General features: G+C 61.7%; 1 protein-coding gene across 9 annotated transcripts in view; it reads right to left on the reverse strand.

Annotated features, from left to right (window-relative positions):
• Nucleotides 1-17,952, reverse strand: part of IL11RA (interleukin 11 receptor subunit alpha) — a 65,538-nt gene that overhangs the window by 19,032 nt on the left and 28,554 nt on the right. For 3 of the 9 annotated variants that reach the window (XM_043546653.1, XM_043546651.1, XM_037902715.2), the window contains exon 1: nt 14,416-14,685. The exons of 4 other annotated variants lie outside the window; for them this stretch is intronic. The gene's annotated coding sequence lies outside the window, so the exon portion shown is untranslated. Of the gene's footprint in view, nt 1-3,601; nt 3,794-14,415; nt 14,707-17,952 lie in introns of those variants that run through there. 2 more of the 9 variants (XM_043546652.1, XM_037902716.2) reach the window with 2 other exon arrangements.

Below are 17,952 nucleotides of genomic sequence, written 5' to 3' on the forward strand. Positions count from 1 at the left end.
ACCGAGATGTCTGAAAGAGTTTGACATGGAAAAAGCAACAGGCAGCTCCCATACCAAGGCCAGGAGTGTTTGTTTACACACAGATTCCTGGGCTCAGTGCACGGGGGGGATGGATGGCAGCAGGCAAGCCAGGATCCAGGCACCGGGCACCGAAACATGACTCAGGACCCACATGAAATCCACGATGCCGTTGGCTGGTGGGTCTGACACTTGCCGTCTCAAAGAGGCCAGGGAGGGTGGTGGTGGGAGATTCAGATTTACTTAACGTTGGTGTAAATCCAGAGCAACACCACATGCCTTTTAAAGAGCGCCCCTCTCCCCCCTCACTGGTGGGACCTCGCCTGCACTGTGCGTCCGAGATCATGCTGGTGGGGGTCGGTCACGCCGGCAAGGGCAGGCCCAGGTGACTCCCAGAAGTACCCAAATGGCCGGGAATGTGCGAGCGACCGCCCCATACAGGTCAGCATACGTACAGCCCTCGGCCTGACATCTGCCACAACCTGGAGCCATGCAGAATCACAGAATCTCAGGGTTGGAAGGGACCTCAGGAGGTATCTAGTCCAACCCCCTGCTCAAAGCAGGACCAATCCCCAATTTTTGCCCCAGATCCCAAATGGCCCCCTCAGGGATTGAACTCACAACCCTGGGTTTAGCAGGCCAATGCTCAAACCACTGAGCTATCCCTCCCCCCCCAGGCCTGGCCTGAGTGCCCCTGGATTTACCCCTCCGCCACCGGAGCAGGATCTCGGCGCCAGACACGCCTGGTTTCGAGTTACACCCTGGGGAGCTCGCAGGGACGCGGTGAGAACGGCCTCTGAACCCAGGTCCAGCACCGCGCTAATGGCTCTGGCAGCCAGGATCCCTCCAGGCACACCAGTCCCCGGCTCCGCGCTGGAGGCTTGATCAGGCCAGAGTCTCCTGCAGAAAATCACGCGGCTGGCTCTGCTGTGCCCGTTGGCCCCCTGGCATGGCAGTGCTGGGCTGCTCCCACCCTGGAGCGCAGCAAGGGGCCCCGGGGGCTCAGCTCAGGGCCGAGGTTTACTCGACACTGTTTATTAGAGGCTTGTTTGTTTATTGTCCGCCAAGGCCAGGGTTTTATTTTTCCACATCCTGCTGTGGGATTTATTTGGACAAGCGGTAACCAGCGATGTTTGGATTTCTTTCTCCTAGGGCAGCACCCAGCGTCCTTGACAGTTACAGATTAAACCTGCCTTTGATGCCATGTTTCCACTGTCCAAAGGCCGGACGCTGGGCAAATTCAGAGGGCCTGGAAACCGGGGACTGCTTTAGGTGGAGGAGGCGCCACCAAGTCCGTGTGCACCCGGCTCCAAGATTAGTGTCAAGCGGCATCCCAGCCCCAAGACCTTCCACTCTAGCCCCAGGGTTTTCACTTGCTCTGAACTGCCTAAGAAAGCCATCCCTACCCGGCGCTGCGAAGCTCCCCAGAAGCAATGACACGTCCCTCCGGCTCCTAGCGGAGGCTCTGCCAAGGGGGTTCTGCGCACTGTTCCCACCCTGAGCGCCAGCTCCGCAGCTCCCATTGGCTGGGAACTGTGGCCAATGGGAGCTGTGGGAGCAGTGCCTGTAGGCGTGGGCAGTGTGCAGACCCCCCGGCCACCCCTCCACCTAGGAGCCAAGGGACATGTCACTGCTTCCGGGGAGCCCCCTGAGGTAAGCACCACCTGGAGCCCATTCCCCGAACCCCTCCTGCACCCCAACCCTCTGCCCCAGCCCTGAGCTCACTCTCGCACCCTGACTCCCTCCCAAAGCCCACACCCTGCACCCCAAGCCCCTGCCCCAGCACTGAGCCCCCTCCCGCACCCAACTCCCTCCCAGAGCCCTCACCCCACATCCACTCCCACACCCCAACTCCCTGTCCCAGCCCCGTCCCAGACCCTGCACCAAACTCCCTCCCGGAGCTCACATCCTGCACCCCCTCCCGTGCCCCAACCCCCTATCTCAGCCCAGAGCCCCCTCCTCCACCCCAGAGCCAGCACCCCGAGCTGGAGCCTTCACCCCTCCTGCACCCCAACTCCCTGCCTCAGCCGGGAGCTCCCTCCCGCACCCTGAACCCCTCATTTCTGGCCCCACCTCAAACCCTCACCCCTCCTGCACCCCAATCCTCTGCCCAAGCCTGGTGAAAATGAGCAAGTGAGTGAGGGTGGGGGAGAGCGAGCGACAGAGGGAGGGGGCTGGAGTGAGCAAGGGGTGGGGCCTCGGAGAAGGAGCGGGGCAGGAGCAGGGCCGTGGGGAAGGGCTGGGGCAGGGGACGGGGCTAGGAGGTTCGGTTTTGTATGATTAGAAAGTTAGCAACCCTGCACACGTGGGATCTTCATTTTGCACAGCTCCGCCGCCCACGCAAGGGGCAGGACACGGAGATCTGGCAGGAGAAGGGCCCTGGCTGACTGAGAACTGCCTGGAAAACTCTAGTGAAAACAGCTTTGGATTTGGGTGAATGGCAAGCCTGGAAAAACATACTGCAGGCTTGCGCGGCCATGTGTTAAAGACGGCAGAGTGGCCATTAGAGGCTGGCTGGCCCAGCTCACGCTGTTCGTGTAGTGACAGAGTGAGAAGTGTTTGCAAGTTCAAAAAAGTCTGACTTTCTCCAGCGAGGTTCCCAGACGGCCCTGGCCGCTGGACGTTTCCCCACACAGACCAGAAACGAAAACCCCGGAAAAGCCAAAAACCCCAGATAAAGAAATTAGATCCTCTTTATCAGCTCAGACAAAACCTCCAGCACTTAAAGGCAAAGGCCTGGCTGGGTGGCTGCGGGCATAGACCTTCTCCTGTGCAGATGATAATCATAAACCTGTTATTCCTGCCGCCGCACCGCAGTGCCCATGTCCCCAAACCGCCCAGCGCGTCAGCCGAGATGCTATGCTTCCCTCACTCGCCTCACAGTATACGTGCAACACAAATCCCTCTGCAGCCTCCAGTGCAGGCTCCACGCGTAAAGAATTCGCCTGTAACGCTGGAGACTGGCCCGAGCTTTCCCTGTTAAACCACACGTCCAAACACGCTTCTCTAGGCACAGCAGTTACCAGACCTCGGCCAGAAGCGCTCCAGCGACAGCTGACATGGCAACGGGCGCCAGTTCGCTCAATGAAACAGTTAGATACTGAAATGGGGATTTAAACCCAACAGGACCAGCCCCGAGGCCAGAGCTAAGGTTATTGTGTTGTGACAAAATGGGCATTTGTAGAGTGGTTAAGCACAGGGTGTTTCCTTGGGCAGTATAAAACATAGGATGTCTGGAGCTATTCGTTCTGCTGCCGAGTGCCTGGCTTTTGTAAATGATGTGATGGGAACACACCCGGCTCTCGCGCAGCGAGCCAAGGCGCTTTGCTTTGGGGATAGTCTGTGCATGCACACAGCCTACTGATGGAGTTTTCACCCTCTTCTTAATCCCCTTCCACTGCTCCCTAAGCACCTTGCAGGCCAGTTCAGCAGGGGATTTATGCAGAGAGCTCAGAAGCAGTGTAGCCTGGCTGAGCTCGGAGATTACCTAACTGAGTGAAACCACAATTGCTGGATGGTATTGCTGTGGTTACCCGCCTTAGCAAGAGCTCCACTAAAGGTTAAGATAAAGAAAAACCCTCACGTTAACTCCTTGGTGGCCGAAGGCACTCGCAGCTCCCAGGGGACAGACACAGCAGAAGAGATCACGGGCCCATTCGCCGGACAGCAGCGGGTGCAGGGGGCAGCACCCAAGGTGGGGTTTGCCCCATTACTGGCCTGTCATGTCTCGCTGAGACAGCTAGTTCAGGTCCCCGAGGCAGGCCCAGGCTGGCACTGCTTTGATGGTGCTGGGGTTGTGTGGCAGGAAATATTTTTCATGTGTTTTTGCATGTCACTGGGTGCCAAGGGGCCCTTGGCTTCACCACAAAAGACACTGAAACTTCCCCAGAACCCCGCCCCTGTGGGCCCACCCCCGGCTGGAGACGTGCCATTTTCAGCACAACACAATGTGTGGGTGTGGGTGCAAAAAACAACCCCACTCAGAACTCCGATACAAGGTGAAAGCTACACATAGAAACACATCAGCAAGTCAGAGATTCGACGCGCAGCTGGGACCATTAGATCATCTAGTCTGACCTCCTGCCTAGCCCAGGTCCTCACATTTCACCCAGTTACCCCTGTACTGAGCCCAACCACTTGGGTTTGGCTAAAGCACCCTCCAGAAAAGCCTCCAGCTGGGTCCGAAGCCATCAAGAGCTGGAGAATCTGCCACGCCCCTTGGCAGTCTGTTCCAATAGTTAGTCACCCGCCCAGTTACACATTTGTGCCTTATTTCTAATTTGTCTGGCTTCTGCTTCCAGCCGTTGCTTCTTGTCCAGCCATTCTCTGCGAGATCCGAGTGCCTTCGGTCCCTGGGATTTTCCTCTGGTGAAGGCAGTCATGCACTGACCGAGTCCCATCTCAATCTACTCGTTGATAAACTAGACGAGGTTTAACTCCGCATGGCTGTATTAAACCCCGCTTCGCTTTTCACAGGCCCGGCTTACGCAGCAACCCCGATCACTCGGTGTGGCCTTGTCACTGTTTATAGCTCCGCCAGTCTGTGTGCCCGCCGCACGTTTTACCAGCAGGGATTTTATATTTACTGCCCGAATCGGGGCGGGGGAGATGTTGAAAAGCGTCAGGCCCAGGACGGAGCCCGGCGGCCTCCTGCTAGGACCCCATTCGATGAGGATTCCCCTTTCGAGAGCTCCCGTAGCCAGCCCTGAACCGGCTCCCGTGGGCTCTCGTGATATTGCAGAGCGCTCGCTTTCACTCTCCACGTCTCCGTTCCCGTCTGTCTCCCATCCTCGGGCTGGGCTGGCTGTGGAGACCAGGAGCTCTCGGAGGCAGGGACCGGCTGGGTCTGGGCAGCGCCTGGTGGGACCTGATCAGAGGTGGGGCCTTTGCGAAGGGAACATCCCCATTCCAAGCCCCAGACAAATGCTGAGCCTGCAGAGTCTAGCAGGGAAATCCCACAGGGCAAGGATCTGCGGAGGTGACCCTGACCCCTGCTAGGAGCCAGCCCAGAGAGCGAGGGATCGAAAGAGGCTGCCTGAGAGAGGGATAAAGGGCCTGGGATGGAGCCTGCGGCTAATGCCCGAGCACAGCCAGCCAGCAGAGCGTTCTTGCCAGGAGGAGCCCAGAGAGGGGGGCAGAGAGACGGAGCGTGGGAAGCCTTGGGCCGGCATCTGAGCGCGGCGCCCTGCCCTGCTGTCTGCATGCCAGCCGCTCTGCCCCTGTCGCTGCGGAAAGGGGGGAGGGCTTCTTTCTCCTCTTTCAGTCCCCCCCCCCCCCCCCAGCGGGCAGCGGAGTGGAGCGGCTAAGGGCTGGCAAACGCCATGGGACAGGCAGCCCCGGTGCCAGCGCATACTTAGCCGGGCACGGCTGTGAAAGCCTGGAGTGCGGGCCCACATGCGGAGCCAGAGCGGCTCAGAACAGCCAGCGCTCTGTGCTCTGTGCCCCGCCCGGCTCCTCGGCACGGCCCGGCAGCGAGGGGGGAGAGGGCTTTGTGCTCCCATCCCCCTGGAGAGCCCTGGGGAGGGGCCGAAGGGCAGGGCGGCCGCAGAGGGGCCTGCGTGAAATGAGTTGGTGGGGTCTCAGTGCCGTGCCCTAGGCGCCCAGACCATGGAAACGAAGCCAAAAGGCACCTGTCCTGGTACCGGCCTGAAGCGCCCGACATCACCAGCGTTCGCCAGGCGTCGGGACACCGCACGATTCCAGGCACCCGCAGGGAAGGGAGCGGGGCAGAGACGGAAGCGAATGCTACAACCCGACGTAGCTCTGCGCAGCGCCCCCATCAGACAGCCCAGGGCAGCTGCTGCCAGCTCAGAACAGGCTGCCACCCTCGAGGCAGCGCCCGGCCCTGGGGCCCTGCTCACAGGTCACGAGGCCGAGAGCTGCTGGATCGAAAAGATCTTGCCCCGCTGCAAGGACGGGAGCCCAGAGCTCACCAGGAGCTGGACGCGGCAACACACTGGCACTGGCTGCGCTGCACCTTCACCCCGAGAGCCTGCAGGGCCAGGGCTGACCGAGGGCTCCGCGCAGACGCGGCAGGCAGCTCTAAACCCGGCTGAATGGCCGCGTGACCCAGGCAAGGACACCCAGCTTCTCTGACAGAGGCTCGTTGTCACGGAGTCCCCGGGCGATGGTGTGGAACTGCTCCCTGCAAAGCCAGGCAGGACTCTGGGGCAGTCTCCTTTCTGGGAGCAGCCTGTCTGCAGGACACACAGCTCACACAGCTTCCACCTTCCTGGGTCTGACCTCGGAGCATTCAGCCTCCTCTGCCCCTCCGTGCGCTTCCCACAGCGAGTCCACCCAGGCGGGGTCCTGGGGCAGCCAGAGGGTCCTGCCCCCCAACTCCGCAGTCAGACGGGACTCTCAGCCAGCCAGTAAAACAGAGGTTTATTAGACGACAGGAACATGGTCTAACACAGAGCTTGCAGGTGCAGAGAACAGGACCCCTCAGCTGGGTCCATTTTGGGGGGCAGTGAGCCAGACAACCACGTCTGCACTTCACTCCATGTCCCAGCCAGCCCCAAACTGAAACTCCCTCCAGCCCCTCCTCCTCTGGGCTTTGTCCCTTTCCCAGGCCAGGAGGTCACCTGAGTCCTTTGTTCTCCAACCCTTTAGCTCTCACCTTGCAGCGGGGAAGGGCCCAGGCCATCAGTTGCCAGGAAACAGGGTGTCGGCCATTCTCTGTGTCCAGACCCCTGCACACACCTGCCCTCTAGGGCTCTACAATGAGCATACACCCTTATCCCACCCCCTAGATACTTAAGAACTGCCTAGGGGAAACTGAGGCACCCCCACACTATTCAGAGGAAACATTAAGAACAGCCCCACTTCGTCACACTTGCCCTCTGGCTTCTCACAGAGCTTTGCCAGGGAGGTCAGCGCTGTAAGCCTGCATCCCAGGGGGCTCCCAGCCTGGGCGAGACACCCTACCTATCTCTGGTACGGATGAGCCCTACCCAATACTTTGAACCCTACGGACGAGCACCCAGGGCCTGCCCACGCAGAGCCTTCCTGCAGAGCAGGGACTGGGAGGAGCGGGCAGGTGCCTTCTGGTCTATCCCGCGTCTGGGGGACCAGGCAAATCATTAGAATGAAGACACAGTTAACGCCATTCATTACAAATAACTGGCATAAAATGCCACCCGCGAGGCTGCACAAAACTTGGCAGCCACGAATCTACATACAAACGACTTCATCAACTCTCCCCGAACGCCCCCCACAATTCCAACACCCCGTCCACCAGCCAAAGGAACATCGGTGAGCAAAGCAAAACCCACAAGCCTTCCCCAGGCAGAATCACTCCCCAAAAGAGGAGAAAGACAGACCCCCACTGGAGCTCACAAGGGATCCACTGTGGAGTTTAATGTGGATGGTGCCTAGATACTATGGTGATGGGTGGCAGGATAAAACAGACTAGATAGACAGAGAGAGCTCCACAGAGCAGAGCTGGGGCAGCAGAGGGGGGTCTGGAGAGAGGAAGCCGGCAGGAGACAGACGCCCCCCTTCTATATTTGCTCCAGCGATGACCTAAGCCCCAGCACAGGGAGTCCCCAGCCCGGCAGCCGCAGAGCCAGGCCTCAGCAGGGGAAACAATGGGACACTTTCTTCCTCCGCTCGGTGGATTCCTCTGCTGCTAATTACAGAGCAAGAGCGTCTGCTGCCCACGGCCTGGTGCAGCCGGGGACCTCTCCAGGCCATGACCGGCCTCACCCCAGCCCAGCCCGGCAGGCGGGGCTGGCTCGGAGCTGAAATGCAGCAGCCGCTTCCAGCCCTCCCAGGCCATGGGAAGCCGAGCTCAGCTGCGCACTCGGAATCAACGTGGTGCCTTGGGAGGGTCAGAGGAGGGGGGTCCCCATCTTCCATCACACGGCGCCGGGGTGGTGGCCTGAGCCAGCTGCCCCTCCCATCCCAACACCCTCCATGCAGCAGGAGTCTGGCGCCCGTCCAAGGAGCTTCCTCCCCCCTCCCCCCGCAATCCAGCCAGCCAAGGGGTGGCCTTGGGACCCCAGCCGGGGCAAGCCGCCAGGCTGCTGCTGGCCAGGGGCGACTGGAGCCTCGAGGCACCAGCCTATCCGGTCCTTCTGCCCCCCACTGCTCCGCGGCCCCTTGCTTTGCTCTGAAGGAAGGACTGGGTGCAGACAGGGCCACCTGGCCCTTGGCGGGGGCCCGCCCTGGCAAAGCCCAGCGTTAGCACAGAGCTCTGGTGAGCAGGGTGGCCATTACCTCTAGCCCTGCCGGATGATGCAGGCGAAATCTGGGCTGATCAAGACGCAAGCAGCAGCCCTGGCCGCCAGCTGCCTGCTCGGATCTGCGCTGCTCGTGGCGACAACACTCCTGCGTGCAGACATCTGCCGGGTGCCGGCTGGGCAGCAGATGCGGTGCGAAAGGCCAGCCAGCAGGGAGCTGGAGAAGGCAAAAGAGCCCAGGCTTGCTGGAGAAAAGGGGGGTGGGAGTTGCCCAAAGCGCCCAGCGTTGGCCAAGCTCCTCCGAGTTTTACTGCTCACTTCAGCGAGAGCTGGGCCAGGCCGACGCTGAGCGCGGTCCAGATCAGCGCGGCTCGCTCGCGGTTTTCTCACAAGCCTCGTAGCGTGGGGCGGTTCTCGTACAGCCCCACCTCCCGGAGTCCTGGGATTCGAGGGGAATCTTGGCTGGCATTAAGCAAAGCAGCACGTTTCCAGCCCTCCTGGCTGCAGGGAGAAGCTAGGAAACGTGACCCCTACGCCTCGAAGCCCAGAGGATGACTGACCAGACCCCAAGCGGGTTACTTAAAAAACCAAAAACCTCATGATCTTTCAAGCCAATCTCATGATTTCTGTGGAGGGCCAACTCATGATTTTGGAAGGTTTGACGCTGGAAACACAGTGCTGATCCCAGCTGATCCGAGGGGTGGGAGGGGACCTGCTAACACAGCCCTCCACAAGAACCATCCCCTTTCAAACTACGTGAGCCCAAATGTCCCAGCTTATTCCCGACGGCACCCCCTGCAGGCCATCGAACGGCCGTGCACTCGGACACAAGTTAGCTGCGTCACCCCATCGGGAAGCTCCCGCTGGCTGAACGAGCCCGAGAACCAGGGAATGGAACCCAGCAGCTCTCGGTTTGTAAATTAACCCTTCCAGATGGCGCGCCTGTGATTTCCCAGCCTCCGTTGACCTATCTAAATGCAGATCTGATCCCCAAGCGCCTCTGGGGGCCTTGAACCAGCCAGCACCCCAAAACGCCCAGCAGTTATGGGCAGGACCTGCTCCCTGCATGTGGCCCTTGGCATGGCCCGTCGGCACCCGCTGTCCTGCTCTGCCCCCATCCACTGACAAGAATCTCTGCTGGGTTTGCTACTTGTTTTGTTTGCTGCTGAGGATGACGAAACACACACGCGTGCGCGCACAGAGACACACGCGTGCGCGCACAGAGACATACACACACTCGTTCTATGCCATGCCCCGCAGTGGCCTGGCAAGGAGATGGCCGGGATTCCTGGGGGAGGCACCAGGGTTGGGCCAACTTTCCACTGCACTGAGTGCTCTGTGCTTGGGGTTTTTTTGCTTCATTTGATGTCACTCTTCAAAGCGAAAGGGAGACGCGGGCAGAGATTGGGGGAGGGGGGGGGAGACGCTCAGGGACTGGGGTGGGGACAGAGGCCCCTGCCAACCAGGCTGAGGCGCCATGGGGGCCTCCGAAGCTCCCCACTGCCAATCCTCCCCGAGGGTGGTCTAGGGCAGTCCCAGTGAAGTGGTGGCACAAGGAGCCAAGTGGGCTTGGCAGCGTCTCCCCCTGCATGCTTGGTGCCAGCTTGCTGCCTCCAGGGTCACCCGCCTGCAAACAGCGTCAGCCACCCTGGGTGCTGGGCGACATCTCGCCCACGGCACCCTCGCCATGGCAGAGGGATCCAGGCTGGGCTGGGTGCCACGTGCCGGGCGACTAGAACCCACGCTCTAACGTGCCTGGATGGGGCCTCCAGTCCTGGGGGGCATCCTGGTGAAACGGACCCGGGCACCGTGTGGCTGCAGCTGCAGGCGAGAAACCAACGGGCCTCCAGCCCGACCGGCTTGTGAGAGCCCTTCTGTGCCAGCCCAGGACACGAGGCCCCAAGCGACTCGCGCTCAGGAGACTGATCCAACACCGTGCCTCAGTCTGGGCAACGCCGGGAACATTCGCACAGCCGCTTCTGTCTCTGAGCTGTCTGGGGAAAGAGCCCTGGCCCCAAGGGCCCCTCCATCTCTCCCCCCAGCACCGCGAGAAGAGGGCACTTGGCCCGGGACGAAGGAGGTCAGACAGCCCCAAAGCGCCTTGAGAATAAGCTAGAACCATATTCTGGGCTTGCCTATCCCGACAGCGGCAAAGTGCTTCCCAACCCGGGGGGCCGCCCCCTCCATTGACTCCCCCCAGGCTCTGCACCGGAGCCGGGGATCTGCCCCTCCAGCCCTGGCTCCTAAGGGACGAGCCGTCCCTGCAAGTGAACAGTGCAAATCAAACAGCCTGACCAGGCACTTCCCTGGCTGTGGATCCCAAAGATAAACCAAGCAGGGGCTGGGCACGGGGTGTCCTTTAAAGAGACTCTCAGGCCCTGGGGCTCATGGACACAATCCTGGAAACGGCCCTGTCCGAGAGCGGGGATACGAACACGCCTTCTGCCAGCGGGGCGCCTTGCCCTGCATTGCGGCAGGGGGCGCGCACTGTCCTGCCTACACAACCCCGACTGCCTGTGCACAGAGCCCGGGCTTGTGGGGGCAGTGAGCGCATGTCACCCCACTGAGCTTCCCAAAGGGCTCGCTGCCTGCGGGTCCACCAGCCTGGGGCTGCAGTCGGGCCTGAACCAGGCCTGAGGCCACGAGGACTTGCACCAGGGGAGGGGCTGGCCCAGGACTTTGAAGGGGCAACTCCAATTCGCCCTCCCAGCTGCAGAGCTCCAGCGGCAGGTGGTTGGGGCTAAGCCTGATCCCCCCCAAACCCCACGTTCTCCTCAGCACTCCTGGGAAGGACCCAGGCCCAGAGCCCCAGCAGGGCCCAGGGAGCCTTAACGCCTCTCCAGAGGAGGGACGCTCCTTCCACCGGCTCAGTCACGGCCAGGATGAAACATGTGTCGGACTGCGCCCGTCAGCCCCCCAGCGATACCCCTATGGCCCGGCAAACCTCGCTCCTGTTGCTTTCTCCCTGGACACCAACCCCAAACGTCGGGGGGGGGAGGGGGGCGGACTCCTCCCCGCCTCGGCACTCCCTTTGCATGGCCCGTCTTTAACGCTCTCCCAGTTACTGGCCCTAGAAGGGAAAAGGTTTCCCCCCATGAAGATGCCAATTAAACCAAGAAAAACTCTGCAAACGCTGCCCTTGCTCCGAGCGCCACGGCAGAGCCCTGGAGCCCCACACGAGCTCGGAGCCCAGGTACGCCCACATGGGCTGCAGCCAAGTGACCCCAGAGGAGCCTGGCACCGAGCGTGTCCCTGGCGCCTGCCCGCCAAGCCAGGGCCAGTTCTGCAGCGGGTGTGAATGTGCTGGAGCTGACAGAGCAGTGCCCACGTGCCCGCTGCAGACCTAGCCCCAGTCCCTCTCCCACCAAAGCTTAGCGCTTCTCTCAGGAATATCCCCACCCTCGCCCTGCCCCTCCCTGCTAGCCCCCATGCGGATCTGCCAGCCCTGCACCAGCGTTTCGGACGGCGAGGAACAGCCCCTTCCTTGCCTGCTTCCGCAGTGGGGTTCTCCTGGGTGCTGGGGCCAGAAGGGACCAAGGCGACCGCTGGGCTGACCCACGTAACACAGGCTGGGGCATTTGGGCAGCCCCCACCAGCCATGCAGCTCCTGAGCCCTCCCGGCCCAGTGGGCCCGGCACACAGAGGCTCAGAACAGACGCAGCAGTGCTGGGGTGCAAAAGGTGGACTTGGCCCCAGCCAGGAGCCTGCTGCCACGAACCCAGAGCAATGCTGCTGGCTTCGGTCTGTTTACACTGGAGTCACTGGGGGCAGAAACCCCGATCCCGAGCTGGTGTAAATCAGCAGAGAACTGATTTAAAGTCCATGGAATGACACCGAATTACCCATGCGTGCGGCCATGCTCAGAGCAAACCCAGCTGTGGGCTGTGTCTAGGGACCGGGGAGCCCGCGGGGGTTCGGAACGACAGGAAAGCACTAGAATGGCTTCCGTTTGTTTGAGGAACTCGTTTGTGTCCCCAGAGACGGTTCTGAACCGACCGAGAAATTCAATCCCCCTCCATTGCAACAAGCGCAGGGCCTGCTGTGCACACGAGGAGTCAAGGCGGACAGTCGCCCCTGCCTGGCTTTTGGGATCAGAGCTGCACCCCCAGCCTTGCCTCTGACTAGGATCAAACGGAGACAGCGTCTCTGGTGCCCCAGCTCCCCTCAAACCGTAGGGCCCTGAATGGGCTGAGCCCGGCCGGTGAGGAGACCAACACTGCCAGAACGAGAGACAGCCGCAAATCTCACCTGCCCCCCCACCCTTCGTACGGACTCGTGTCTCACTCGTGAGAGCACCCCCCAACACTTGCTTTCTTGCTGCCACTCCGGAGCACCCAGGCTGGGCAGCGCGGGCATGTCCTGTCCTATAGGCAGGAGCCAGCAGCCACCCCCCTGAAATCGTGACATCCAGCGACCGAGTGCCTGGCTCCGACACCAGCTTGGGCGTAACGCTGATTGTAAACCGACTTGCCGAGTGGCGCTGCCCAGCTGCCCGCAGCGTGTGCCTGCGCGTGGAACCGGCCGGAGAAGGACGCCGCTGGGATGGCAGGTTGTGCCATTCCCCGGTGCGGTGCCCTGGTGACACGAACCAGCAGAGCGCTGTGACTGCACCAGCTGTTCTGGTCTCCCCAGGGAGAGAGCGGGGAGGTGGCAGAGGGGTGCCAGTCCCTCCTCTCCCCAGCCAGGCGCATCCAGCAGAGCTCAGCCTGAGACGGTCGGCAGAGCACACCCCAAGCTCCCTCAAGCCATCCACTACCCCCGTGCAGCAATCGCACAGGGCCGGAGCCTCACCTCACGTCAAGCAGCCCAGCTCCACTGGACCTGCTGGAGCGGGGCCGATTCACACCAGCTAAGGACCTGGCCCCACACATTATTGGGTCGAGTGGAAAACCCATGATGGGGACAAGGTTCACGAAAGCTCATGCTCAAATAAACTGGTTAGTCTCTAAGGTGCCACAAGTACTCCTTTTCTTTTTACGAATACAGACTAACACGGCTGTTACTCTGAAAAAAGGTTCATACAGTCACCATCAGGACAGGACCGGGGGCCAGGTTCCCATCTCAGCTACTCCACCGAAGTCAGCTGAAGTACACCGGCACTAAACCAGAGTGACTCCGGATTGGCACCGGGCGCGAGCAGGACGTCCCTCGGCAATCCCCTCTCTGCCTCAGGGCTCCCCCAGAAGCGTGACACTCCCTCGGACGGGATGAAAGGGCTGTGTTTGTTGTGAACACTAGCAAAGGCCTCCATCCGGCCGGCTCCGAGCACAGACAAAAATAGAAGACAATAGTCATAAGCAGCCAACAAATGTTAACGCAGACAGATTAACGAGCTCCCAAGGCAGCTGGGGAAATCTGAATGAGCCCGAGGCTGGCCAGACCCCCGGTGGCACCGGGAGAGGGCGCTGGTGTGGATTCTGAGGGAAGGCAGAGCAGGAGAGCCTGGCGGGAGGCTGGCGCGGGCAAGACCACAGCCAAGCCGTGTGCGCAGCCAGACTGGCGTTTACACTGTGCTGCTGGGTCCCGCTTCCCCCCCCCAATTCACTCACAGGAGCCGCCCGGCCCCTGCTGCCCCCTTCCCCATCACACTGAGCTGCAGAGAGTGGCTGCTTCTCACCTGGGGGTGCCCTGCCCCCCTCACACGGCGTGGGGCGGCCAGCCAGGGACGGAGCGTGACCCTTAGCAGCAGAGACAGACCCCCATCCCTCTCAGTGGGGCAGGCCACTGACAGTGACACTCACCAGGGGACGGCCGGAGTCACGCCATGGACTCAGCCAGGGCAAACCTGGAGCACCCCCCTCCCTCCCCAGCCAACCCTTGTCCGGTCACCCTGGGGCAAACCTGGAACACCCCTCCAGCCCGACCCTGTTCCAATCACCCCGGGGGCAAACCCAGAGCAAGCCCCCAAGCCTGGTTCCGGTCACCCTGGGATAAATCAGCTTTACCCCCATTCCAATCAGACCCAACACGCCCACGGGCTGCCTGGCTGGGCAGCGCCATCTGGGCAGCCCCAGCCCACAAGCACCAGCCGAGTGGCCTGATGCCCCGATATTATCCGGACTACCCTGATATTAGGGGCTTTGTCTTATATACACAACTATCCTCCCCCCTCCCCTCCCAGCAGCCTCCTCCGGGAAGGGCGCCCCTGGCCCAGCACAAACCAGCCCGGCCCCGAACCCGTGTGCCGGAGCGGCTCCCCATCCCTCCATCCTACCTTCAGAGCCGGCTGCCACGGCCGCAGGTCCCCATGCTGGCCCGGCTGCCCCGACCCGCGCTCGGCTGCGGAGAAAAGGGGGGATTCTCCCCCCTGGCCTGCAGCGGGAGGCTCGACAGCGCACACCAGAAAACCCACTCGCGCTGGCCCGCCCCCTGCGGCGCGCCCCCCCCGGCCCCACTGCAGGGAACCAGAGCCTCTCGCTTCCCAGCGGTAACCCGAGGCGCTGGCAGAGCCGAAAACCAGGGCACTGAGAGCAGCCGGCAGCCAAGCCCGGAGTCGCTGCCAGCTGGGAATAGTTTTTATTGCAAAAAAAAAAAAAAACCTTCTTCCCGCCCCCACCCCCGCCCCCGCCCGGGCCGCCCCTCGGCCCCCAGCCACGCCGACCGCACGCTCCAGAAATTCCTAAAAATAACCTCCCAGCAAAGTAACAGCTCAGCGGCTGGGGGAGCGGGGCGATTTCAGCCCCCAGGCAGCCGCAGGTCGCCAGGCGGATGGGGCAGGCCGGGTTCCAGGCCGGGGGGGCTCTGCAGCCAGACGGGGGGCCCAGAGCTGCAAAGAGCAGGGCAAGGCGCTGGTCCAGCAGCGAGCCCCCTCTCGCTCCCCGCAGGTTAAACAAGTGTGGTATAGCCCGCCGGGTCTCTGGGGGTGGGTCGGGTCCCTCTGGGCCTCTCCCCTCACTAACCTCTGGGACCCCGGGACAGATGCTCCTCCAGCCCCCCTCCCGGGAGGGGGAGGGGAATGTCCCACCAACAGGGGAAGGGAGAGCTGCAGGCCTGGGAACCCCAACAAGAGACGGTTCCAAAATGGATCTGAACCAGGCCCCCAAACCCTGCCAGGAGGGGGTGTCAGTACCCGGCCTGGCCATTGTCAGCCCTCAGTACATGAAGAGTTTGCCAGCCCGGGTGCAGACGGGCCTGGGGAGGAGGGTTCCGGCGCTCCTGGAGGCTGAGAGCGGGCGCTGCCCGGGCATGGCAAATTGGCCTGCCTCACGACAAACGGGGGCACCCCAGCTCAGTCGCCAGAAGGCTGGTGAGTGCCCGGAGCAGCCCTGGGGCTGTGACGGGGCTCACGACCCAGCCAGGCCACGTTCGCAGCCCGAGCAGGGTGCCCGGGCAGGAGGAATCCCAAACCGCAGCATGTCCCTGTGCCCAGCGTGTGCCAGCCACTGGTTCACACCAGTGCCAATTCCTTGGCCCTCACTGAGCTGCCTCCGTAGGCGCAATGAGCTCTAAATGAATCCCACTACAAAACTACCTTCCACTTTGCCCCGGTGGCACGCCCGGGACCCAGTTGCTGGGGAATGCCCTCTGTCCCTCGCCTTGTCCCCAGCCAGCCCCACGGCACTTCCCCCACCAGTGGGCAGGGGAGAGGGAGCTGTGCTCCGGGCTGGGAAGCTTTCTGGCCTCCGCTCCCTTCCAAGCACGAAGGCTCCCGGGTCAGCCAAACACTGGAGCTCGGCAGCTCCAACCCAAACAGCCACCGTTCCTGCTGGCCTCCGGCGCTGGGGCACAGGGGAGCCTGCAGCTGGCCATGTGCTGTCCCTCCCTTTCAAAACAAAGCCCCTTTGGGCACCCAGCGGTGCCAGGTGAAATACACGCCCTCCCCCACATGCACACAGGGTCACTGGGGGCTCCTGGGGACCAACCCTGCCAGCCAGGACCCATTAGCTCCTTGGCACCTGCAGCAACCTGGGCTGGGCGTCAGGCCGCGGCCGCTCACAGCACAGATGGAACGACACAGGGCTGCTGCACCCCTGTCCCCAAACCCCTCCTGGGGACGGACCCAGCGCAGTGGGCAGACAGGTGCCGAGCACCTTTGTCTCCTGCTAAAGTCCACGGGCTCAGGGCTGCACGGGCTCAGCCAGGGCTCCCCAGGCTGTAGGGGCGGGAGACAAAGGGGTCCTTGTTGCTCAGTCCACCCCCACCTGGGATGCAGGGCCAGTGCCCTCTTGGAAGCGACACCCCCCCAGGGCAGGGTGGGGAGGGAACAGGTCTGCACCGCTGAGACCACGCACCCGAGACACTGCCTCCTCCATGGCCTTCAGCACTGGCCTGGTCCCAGAGAACCGCAGCTGCCCCAGCCACTCAGCTCTCGCCCTCCACGTCGCCCAGCAGCCGCCTTGCTGAGCTGGCAGTGCCCACGCCAGGAGCCAAGAGTGGGCAGATGCTGCCCGCGGCCGCCTGCCGTGATCTCAACGTCAGCCGGAAGGAGAGGTGGGAGGGGCACGGACAGCAGCAGGCTCTGCCTCCAGCCCTGCCCCGCCCGGTCTCCATCAGCCCGGCAGCACTGTGCAGCCCCTCAGGGGTCCCTCGACTTCATTTATCCTCGGTGACTTTACTGGCATGACAAAGAAGGGGGGCAATTGCTGCCAGAGCTAATCCACCCGCACCACTTCCTCGTAGGACACCTCCCGCTCAGCAGAGTCCCTGCCCAAGCCGGCAGCCACGGAGCGAGGCACAGGACGGTGTGACGGGAAGCAGGTGCCCCGGCCTTGGGGCTCAAGAATCACCCTGCGCCTGGGGGCCTCTCGGTCAGAAAAGCTCCGACGGGTCCCCTTCCTGTCGCCAACGCAGCCGCGTCCAAACCCAAACGGTTCCGCAAAACAGAAAACAAGGCCGGTGTCCCATTTCTGTCTGCAGGGTGAGTGGCCCCAGGATATCGGAGAGACAAGGGGGCTGAGGTGAGATGTTTTACCGCCAAACAAGCTGTCGCGCTCCACAGAGCTCTTCTTCGGCCCTGGGACCCGCGGAAAGGGGGCAGCGCCTTGCATTGCCGCTCAATGCAGTGCAGCGCCGCTCAGTGCAAGGGGGACCGGACTGCTCAGCGCGCCTAGCTAACCCCGATCGCAAGAGACACTCCAGGTGCAGTGGCCAGCGAACAGCTCAATGCCCAGCCCCGAGGACGAGCTCTGCGTAGGCCGAAAAGCTTGGCTCTCTCCCGAACACAGGTTGGTCCAATCAAAAGATTTTCCCTCCCCCACCTTGTCTCTACCGTCCCGTTTCCACCTTTGCAGAATGAAACATTCCCACTGCTCGATCTGAAATGGCTGATTTTACACGACGGCGCGTCTCAGCACACGGAGCGGAGCCACAAAAAGGAAACATTTCAATCGACCAAAACTTTTTTTTTTTTTTTAAATTTCCCTTTGTTTTGCTCCGATTCAAAATGAAGCCAAAGTTTCAAAATCTCCAAATCCTCCATGAGACGGAATTTCTGGTCTCTGCCCCGCTCTAGCTTTGGACATCAAAAATCCGGGCCCGTATGCTGGGAACAACGGGCACGAGGGCTACAGAAACCTCCTCGCACACGAGGGCAGTGGGGCGGAAACCTGCTCTCAGCGTTGCTGGAAACAAAGGCCTCTAGCACTTGAGCTAAGGGAGCATACCTATAGCTAGCAGGAGTAGTAGCTCCTTTATCTTCCACTCGTGTCTTTCACACACACTCTGGCCCATCAACTGCAGCCGACTGTAGTGTTGTGTAACGGCACAAACGCTGCAGGAAGGACGCAGGCATTTTGTAGCTCCAGCCCCCCCT

The sequence above is a fragment of the Chelonia mydas genome, chromosome 5, assembly GCF_015237465.2.
Source record: "Chelonia mydas isolate rCheMyd1 chromosome 5, rCheMyd1.pri.v2, whole genome shotgun sequence".
Taxonomy (NCBI): Eukaryota; Metazoa; Chordata; order Testudines; family Cheloniidae; genus Chelonia; species Chelonia mydas.